At 40.0% G+C, this 10,000-nt stretch overlaps 1 protein-coding gene across 2 annotated transcripts in view; it reads left to right on the top strand.

Annotated features, from left to right (window-relative positions):
* Window positions 1-10,000, top strand: part of LOC127643248 (myotubularin-related protein 4-like) — a 79,806-nt gene that overhangs the window by 281 nt on the left and 69,525 nt on the right. The gene's annotated exons all lie outside the window — the stretch shown is intronic.

Raw genomic sequence — 10,000 nt, 5'->3', positions numbered from 1 at the left:
ACACACACACACACACACACACACACACACACACACACACACACACACACACACACACAGGGTTGTGTCCAGTGCTACATAACAACATTATATTCTGTCAATTCTCTTTTTGGAAAATGTAGACTTCTTTTCTTCTTCTATTCTAAAATAAGATATATTGTTTTACGAATGGCTGAATTACATGTTTGTATGTAAATAATGACACTCAGTTATAATGGAAGTGAATGGGGGCCAGACTGTAAACATTAAAATACACATTGTTTCAAAAGTATAGCCAAATGATGTAAACATTTCACATGTTAATAATCGTTTAGTGTGATAAAATTGCTTTCTAGTCATATAAGCGTACATTTATATCCAATATTACAACTTCGTTGCCACTGCGACACAATGCCGGTTAACCCGGTAAGCAATTTTATCACCCTAACATCATGTTAACATTTATAATGTTTACGTTTTGTGGCTATACTTTTAAAGCAATATGTGTTTTGACGTCTATGGATTGGCCCCATACACTTGCATTGTAAGTGCCTCGGTGTAACCACAATTTTGGATGATTTTTTAGATAAAGGAGGGGCGAGTCAATCATAGTTTTTGTGGTAATCAACATAATGCTACAAATGCTGCTGACTTGTGTTGAGCCTTCATATCATGACATACATACCAGTGATATGTTTGTTTGTTTGTAAGGCTAAGTGGGAGGGGTGATGGTGTAGTGGACTAAAGCACATCACTGGTAATCAGAAGGTTGCTGGTTTGAGCCCCACAGTCACCACCATTGTGTCCTTGAGTAAGACACTTAACTCCAGGTTGCTCCGGGGGGATTGTCCCTGTAATAAGTGCTCTGTATAATACATTGGTAATCAGAGGTTGCTGGTTTGAGCCCACAGTCACCACCATTGTGTCCTGGTAGGCACTTAACTCCAGGTGCTCGGGGATTGTCCCTGTAATAAGTGCTCTGTATAATACATTGGTACTCAGAAGGTTGCTGGTTTGATCCCCACAGTCACCACCATTGTGTCCTTGAGTAAGACACTTAACTCAGGTTGCTCGGGATTGTCCTGTAATAAGTGCTCTGTATAATACATTGGTACTCAGAAGGTTGCTGGTTTGATCCCCACAGTCACCACCATTGTGTCCTTGAGTAAGACACTTAACTCCAGGTTGCTCCGGGGGGATTGTCCCTGTAATAAGTGCTCTGTATAATACATTGGTAATCAGGAGGTTGCTGGTTTGATCCCCACAGTCACCACCATTGTGTCCTTGAGTAAGACACTTAACTCCAGGTTGCTCGGGATTGTCCTGTATAAGTGCACTGTATAATACATTGGTAATCAGGAGGTTGCTGGTTTGATCCCCACAGTCACCACCATTGTGTCCTTGAGTAAGACACTTAACTCCAGGTTGTTCCGGGGGGATTGTCCCTGTAATAAGTGCTCTGTAAGACACTTTGGATAAAAGCGTCTGCCAAATGCATAAATGTAAATGTAACTGCCTTTGTGGTGCGTGTTTGTGCCCATATGTTGCATTTCGTCTGCATGTTTAACATTGCATTTATTTGTGCTGTTCGGCCAGAGTAAAATAGTGACCCGGAGCAAATGCATCTAACCCCAAATGCTTCATATCTCTAATGCAGAACAGTTGCCACATCGGTATTTGATGGTAATCAGAGAATTCCCCCAGTGCCAGCTGTGGTTGGCATCTATTTGCATCCATTTTAGGCTATCGCTGTTCTATTTCCCAGCCTGGGAAGCCCATCGCTCAGCATCTCTTCCACTGCATTAGGTGAAATGTCTAATTGAAAGCTAGTGCTCATATTACAGGTCAGACTGCTCTTTAAATATCCTCATGACTTCTGGAACACCGCTCTGAATGTCGGTCCTGTAGCTGGCGAGAGAAGTTTCATTTGGCAATATAAGATACAGAACTGGTTTTGCTTCAGGAACCAGACTTTACTTAGAATATCGAGTGGCGACCCAACCCCAAAAAATGTTGTTATACAAAATGACATTTCTTAGCTCCCGCGTAGCAATTCCTTGGCAACCACCATCAATGCTTTGGACCGTGGCATTGCATTTTGCGTGGCAAACACTGCCAGAAAATCGAATATGCTGACGATAAAACTTTGACCTGCCTGTGTCATGCATGAATGCCAGTTTTGATTCGTCACATGCTTTATAAAGTTCCTCTACAACACACATACTGCCACATCTCAGACATTTGCATGCAGGTCAGTGTTGTTTGTTTAAGAGCATTATTATGGGATATCTCTCCTGCACTTTGACACATTGTTTACTTGGTAAAACTGCCTCATATCTCATGAATGATAAGCTGAAATAGATGATGATTGTAAGTGTTTCAGTTGTTTTGTGGGCGTATTGCACTTTGAGACGTGATCAAATGCTTGTTTATTATTGAAAAGATTGTTTTGTTTTTCAAAGGTTTAATTGTTGGTGAACCATAAAGACTTCCAGACAAAGTAGAAGTGAAAGTATCTTTTCTTGGTATAGAGAAGTGAAACTGATGTGATGGAAAACAGAATAAAGCAGAATTCTGCATAGAAACAACATTTGTTTTGTTTCTTAAGTAAAAGTTGTGATGATAACCATGAAACTAGGACGAACACACGAGTGATGCTTGCCTTTGCTAAACTTGTCTCTGTGGGAAATCTGGTTCCCGAAGTAAAAATCTCATTTATTTTCTCAATAGTAGAATTGATTATTAATGATAACTTATTTAAACCTTTAAAGACAGACGTGCCGTGAGCTCTGAGGTTGTTCATTGATGGAATATGCTTCTGTTGAAGCCACGATTATGACATTTCACTTAAGATTTATTGTCAAATAAATAATTGCGATTTATGGCGATTAATTGTCTATTTGAGGGTTCTAACGGTTCATGAAGATTGTGAATAATTGTCATGAAAATGGTCATACTTTAGTCATACACTGGCGGCCAGAAGTTTGGAATAATGTTCAGAAGTTGCTGTTTCAGAAGGAAATTGGTGCTAAGTTGCGTTCAACTGATCACACAGTATATTCAGGACATTACTGATGTAAACAACACCATCACTATATGACAAAAGTCGTTTTTTATCAAATCAAGTCAGCGGTCATCACTCCAACACCTTATCCTCGAGTAATCATGATAAATTGATCATTTGCTACTAGAAAATCACTTCCATGATATCAAACACAGCTGAAAGATATTTGGATCATTAACTGAAGCTGAACGTTGTCTTTGTGTTTGAGTTTGAGTTGCACAGTATGTAATAGACTGGCATGTGTTAAGATCAATATTAGGCCAAAAATGTCAAAAAAGAAACAGATTTCTCTAGAAACTCGTCAGTCAATCATTGTTTTGAGGAATGAAGGCGATACGATGATTGATAAAGGTGTAACTACAGTCTTCAAAGCACAACTGTCTCTAACAAGGACAGAAAGAGATGTGGAAGATGTGCAACTAAACAAGAGGAACATCAGAGTCTCTAGTTTGAGACGCCTCACATGTCCTCCGCTGACAGCTTCATTGAATTCTACCCGCTCAACACCAGCTTCATGTGCAACAGTAAAGAGAAGACTCTTATGGGGAGAACTGCAAAGAAAAAGCCACTTTTGAAACAGAAACACAAAAAGAAAAGGTTCGAGAGGGCAAAGAAACACAGACATTGGGCAACAGATAATTGGAAAAGAGTGTTACGGATCTGAACCCCATTGAGCTTTTGTGGGATCAGTTAGACTGTAAGGTGTGTGAATGGCAAGTGCTACAGGAAGTGTGGGGTGAAAGGTCAAGTGCTACAGGAAGTGTGGGGTGAAAGGTCACCTGAGTATCTGGACAAACTGACCGCTAGTATAACAAGGATCTGTAAAGCTGTCATTGTTGCACATGGAGGATTTATTTATGAGAAGTTAGTTGAAAATAGTTATTTATTTGAAGTAGTTTAAGAACATCTTTTAGTAATTCATGTTATTAATGTCCTGAATATTCATTGTGATCAGTTGAATGTCACTTTGGTTAATCAAAGTACCAATTTCTTTCCATGAGAGCAGAATCTGTACATTATTCCAAACATTTGGCCGCCAGTGTGTGTCTATGTGCTTTATAAAACTGTTTATTATGCACTAGTAAAATCTAAAATGTATTTCCTAGAAATAGGAAGTGGGCGTGGCCTAGGGCTCCTCTGCGTCACTGTGTGTCATTAACATTGTGTGTTTGAACCCCCAACGACCAAGAACATTTGCCATTAAGCATTTGTTAAATTAAAGTGGAACCGGGGCGCTTTGCGTTTTACTAAATTCATTGTTTATATTTTCTCGGGAGTTTGGCGCGAACCTCCGCAGACAGCGCGAGCATCACAGCTCTTCAAGTCTTGTTCAGAAGTGGTTAAACGCATTCTTCAGGAACGGGACTCAGTGCAGTCCGCGGACCGGCTCAGTGAGATGGTCGGAGTTTAATTGAATGAGTCACTCAAGCGTGCCGCGGCCGCCAGTTGCCAGTTACCTTACTTACTCAAGGACACAATGGTGGTGACTGTGGGGATCGAACCAGCAACCTCCTGATTACCAGTTATGTGCTTTAGACCACTACACCATCACCATCCAAAGCGACTTACAGTGCACTTATTACAGGGACAATCCCCCCGGAGCAATGTGTCTTACTCAAGGACACAATGGTGGTGACTGTGGGGATCGAACCAGTGACCTTCTGATTACCAGATTACTAGTTATGTGCTTTAGACCACTACACCACCACACACACCTGCCGTGCAAATAACTCCAAGTTAGAAGTTTAATTGGTTTACTTTAAGTTGGAGGTTTTGCATTTGCACAGATGATGCTGCTGATTAGATCATAATGCCGTCTATGCTAAACACAGGCTCACCGAATCTGTTGATGACGGCAGTCTTTGCATCTGTGTTTTGAATAGAGATTCAGCGAGATACGTAAAAAGCTGGTCTTGGATCAGTCTCCCTTACACGCTCATATTAGCCTCAAAAACAGATGATATCTTTAATACAAACCGGGCGAATGGAGGATTTTCATTATGTTTATTTGTTTGGCTTGACTAAAATGGCGATTTTGTGTCCAAATGTTCTCAATGATTGATCAAAAGCACCGGCTGTGCCAGTGAACTTTATTTATTTTCCAATATGGCTGTTGGAGTTATGCATGGTTGGTTTTACAAACAGTAACTTTATCCATTTCCCTTGACGAGGAACGTCTGCCTTGTTGGCTTAATGTTAATATAATGATTGATAGATAAATATAGGAAGCTGTATTTGAGCAGAGTTAACCTGTTGTTGAACGCCCCCTTTCTGAGCACAAACCATGACAATGACCTGAGGTTAAATGCTTGTATTTACAGGACACTTTGGAGTTTCTTTTGAAAGAGACACTTTGGACTTTATTTCACAAGTGTCAGAATTAATATCTGTTGTTATTTATTAAAGTTAGAGAAGCTGACGTTTAATGGAAATATTTTGAACATGTTTTTATAATCTAATGAAACAATAATAAAAGTGTCAAGACACCCCAGAAATACAATGTTCTCAAAGTCACGAGTCTAAAGAAGTTTCGTTTCTAATCTGAAGATGATTTAATAATAAATGAGTTCCTGCAGCTTTAATCTCTGTCAAATCTCTGGAAGTGTTCAGAGTCAAATTAAGCTCCGCCTCTCAAGACGACACTAAATCTGACGGCACTGCTCGACTATTATGAATAAAACTACGCCACATTTTTAAAAACAGACGTTTGGAGACGGGCTGGTTTTGTTTATGAGACTAATATATCAGATCATAAACAGTTTTACAACATGAATGCTGCTCAGATTGCAGTTTGTTGAAGAACGATGATGAAGGCGAGATCTCATGTAAACAATGCAGAATATATCAATAATTCTCACATTTATCACTTATGCACAAAAAGTGCGATTGTATGTTTTTAATGAACGCTTGTCATGGACGACTGACCCAAGTGTGTTGAACTGGATTCATCTGGCGATCGTGTTTTCATAATAAAAGTCCCGTTTTGATAGCTTGTGTTTTCATAATAAAAGTCCCGTTTTGATATCGCATGTTTTCATAATAAAAGTCCCGTTTTGATATCGCATGTTTTTATAATAAAAGTCCGGTTTTGATATCGCATGTTTTCATAATAAAAGTCCGTTTGATAGCATGTTTTATAATAAAGTCCGTTTTGATATCGCATGTTTTCATAATAAAAGTCCCGTTTTGATATCGCATGTTTTCATAATAAAAGTCCCGTTTTGATATCACATGTTTTCATTTGTACTCCTGCACAAATAACTAAATCACTGTTTCTGGAGGATTACTATCCTGAAACAGAGATCGGATATCAATGTTGAACCCTCAGACCTTTGAAAACACGTATCACTGTTAACATTAATTACATTTATAGATGGTAAATTATATATTAAATGTGAGCAGAGTGACGTCATCACCGCGTGCGGTCGATTGTGTATCAACAGGTTAAAAGGTTTCACATGGCATCATATAAAAGTTAGAACTTAAAAGGTTCTCCTATGACATCATACAGAACTCCAAAACATCAAATTGCAGTACTTTACAAGATCGCAAAACTTTATAAATCACAGTGTACGTATAGATTAGGCATGTAAATATCGCTGTAATATTGGTTTTCCAGCCCTACTGCATTTGCGTACTTGCGTATGTTTCATGTCTTCTTGACAATCTTTGACCTGTGGTCCAAACAGCCAATCAATAAAGTTTGTGCCATGAATGAACATGATCACAGATAATCAATGAACTGTCGTCTGTGTTATGGTCTGATTTAGTGTTGTCAGAAGTACCGGTACTTCGGTACCAAGTCGATGCTAAAATATAGAAGATGTAATGGTACCGGTGTTTCTGCAGCACCGGATCTATCCAGTACCAGTGCACATGTATGACCGACACACGACAGCTTTAAAATGCTCACAGGATTATCTTGAATGCGTGCTCCATTACTTTTTATACACTGAAACGGACAATTAATCAAATTAAAATGGTGACATGCCCTAGAATGGTTTATTAAACCGATAAAGGCTGTAATCTTACTGTGGAAGAGATGTGTACATTAAATACATCCAACCTCTCATCCACTAGAACCTCCACAGACATTGAGAATCAGTCACGTTGCAGTCGAGTGTTTAGTGGTGTGTAAAGTGAGATGAGGATTAGCGTCGGGTGCGTCTGCAGGAATGCAGATATTTCTATATAGACCAGAGCTTTGCTGTTCTGGAAGTGTGTGGCGACTCCTTATAATCATGTGTATTCGCACGAGTATATGTTGTGGGCCATTATATATATTTAGCTTCATCTAATGACACCTAGAAATGGTTACATTATATGGCGAGAACACCCACACATGTGTATCGTTATCGGCTGATAATCTTATGTGATATTGTCTGATTAATCGCTCCAGTGGCTATATGGTAAATGTTCTGCACTTATATAGCACCTTTTTAACCTTGGCGGTATTCAAAGCGCTTTACACAGCGTCTAATTCACACACCAATGATGGCAGAGCTGCATGCAAGGTGCTAGTCTGCCATTGGGAGCAATTTGGGGTTCAGTGTCTTGCCCAAGGACACTTCGGGATGTGGAGTCATGTGGGCTGGGAATCAAACCACCAACCCTGTGATTAGTGACTGAGCCGCTCTACCGCCTGAGACACTTTCTACTATGCAGTTCCTGTAGCTCAACTGGTAGAGCATGGCGCTAGGAATGCCATGCTCATGGGTTTTCAACACACTGAGAAGGTTTACATGCACATCAATACGCTGATTACTCCCAAAAGCTTATTTATAAAATCTAACGAAGCAAGAAATCCATTTACATGACATTTGATATATTTGTGTTATTCTCCGCTTTTGACGTCAACACGTGCACACGATGGATAAACCGCTTATGTGTTAACATGCAGTGAAACATCTACCCGTGTCGATCAGTTTATACAGTTTATGACCTTGCACCAATTAAGGAATGCTGTTTAATGCACACATGACCACACACACACGTTGTCGGCTTATTAAGCATATTTGGTGTAAGAACGTGCATGTCATTGATGACATGTATACCTTGAATGCACTGTAAAGATGTTTGGGAGAAAAGAGAATTACATTAAATGTTAGTCTGCAGAGAGGTTCAGGTGGACTGCTTGATAACGTGTGAAATATGGGCACAAATCATTCAAATGCAATATATCCTAACTTCATATTTTCAGCCAGTTAAGGTCTGTAAACAGCACGGGGAGTTTATGGGGAGTTTATGGGGAGTTTTCCTTGGAAATATGTGTGAGTGATAAACAGAGTAAATGGGAAGTTCACTGAGGTGGAAAATACTGTCCGACTTTCCCTTCAACACTACAGCTGTGTCCTCACCACACCTCACACAGGTGACACCAACCGTCCAATTGTAAAGTGTTCATTTCTAGTTAATGTTTGTATTAGTGGTATTTATTACTCATTTACCACAGTTTTACTGTCGTCAGTACTGTAGGTATTGTGGAAGACGCTATGGTTATCATGCATTTATTATTTAACTTTAGTCTTATGTGTATAAAATCCCATATTTATGCTGAAAAAGCAGCTTTGCATTGTTTATCACGTCATTAAAAGAGGAATGTTTTGCACTAGACGATCAAGACATTTGGATCAGCTTCAGGATGTAAACGTGTTTAATGTGCAGCATTTTATGCTTTCTTTTTATAGCCAGTCAGTTGGTTGTACGGCACTGCATACATGGTGGAAATGGGCACAATAGAAGCATTTTAAAGGATGTTTTATACAATATCTGGCTTTATATGCGAGGTGAATGCATAATCCATGAATATTAATATTGCTTGGTAACTCTCATGGAGCGTCATGTGACTTTATCAATATGCATTGACAAATCCTTTGCTGTAGTTATTATTTCCAGATATTTATAACATAACAAATGAATGAAACTGAGGACTACTAAAGCATGCTGAACTAATGGATAACTAAATGATTCCTGCTCCAGTTAAACCCAGTTCATTCCAGTGTACTATAAACAGATGTTGTGAAGAGTCGCACAGGAGGAGTCCGGCTGTTGTTTTGTGCACGTAAACTTTATTACGGGCATCTGATTAAAGAGAGGTGTGTGTTTGCGTGTGTGTTTATTTGCATGCAAACATCCCACGCTCGAATCTGTCACTCAAACCCTGTGCTCTGTTGCGCGCATGTGCATTAGATACGGCGATATGGACACACATGCGTGCAAGCAAACATTATACAGAACAAAAAGGAAACAAACATGCGCTAGTATAAAGAGATGCCTATGAGAACGGCCCTGTCACGTCCTACCCGCTCCGCGCTTGGTGTGTGTGTGTGTGTGTGTGCGCGCCCGCGCGCGGTGTGTGTGTGTGTGCGCGCCCGCGCGCGGTGTGTGTGTGTGTGTGTGTGTGTGTGTGTGTGCGCGCCCGCGCGCGGTGTGTGTGTGCGTGCGCGCGCGATGTGTGTGTGTGTGTGTGTGTGTGTGTATGTCTGTGTGTGTGTATGTCAGTGTGTGTGTGTGAGAGTGTGTATATCAGTGTGTGTGTGTGAGAGTGTGTATATATGTGTGTATATCAGTGTGTGTGTGTGAGAGTGTGTATATATGTGTGTATATCAGTGTGTGTGTGTGAGAGTGTGTATATATGTGTGTATATCAGTGTGTGTGTGTGAGAGTGTGTATATATGTGTGTATATCAGTGTGTGTGTGTGAGAGTGTGTATATATGTGTGTATATCAGTGTGTGTGTGTGTGTGTGTGTGTGTGTGTATCTGTCTGTGTGTATGTATCTGTCTGTGTGTGTGTGTATGTCTGTGTGTGTGTATGTCAGTGTGTGTGTGTGTGAGAGTGTGTATATCAGTGTGTGTGTGTGAGAGTGTGTATATCAGTGTGTGTGTGTGAGAGTGTGTATATATGTGTGTATATCAGTGTGTGTGTGTGAGAGTGTGTATATATGTGTGTATATCAG

The sequence above is a fragment of the Xyrauchen texanus genome, chromosome 4 (genome assembly GCF_025860055.1).
Source record: "Xyrauchen texanus isolate HMW12.3.18 chromosome 4, RBS_HiC_50CHRs, whole genome shotgun sequence".
In the NCBI taxonomy this organism is placed as follows: Eukaryota; Metazoa; Chordata; class Actinopteri; order Cypriniformes; family Catostomidae; genus Xyrauchen; species Xyrauchen texanus.
Note: the sequence above shows the minus strand (reverse complement) of the source record. Positions and strands in the feature narration are given on the sequence as shown.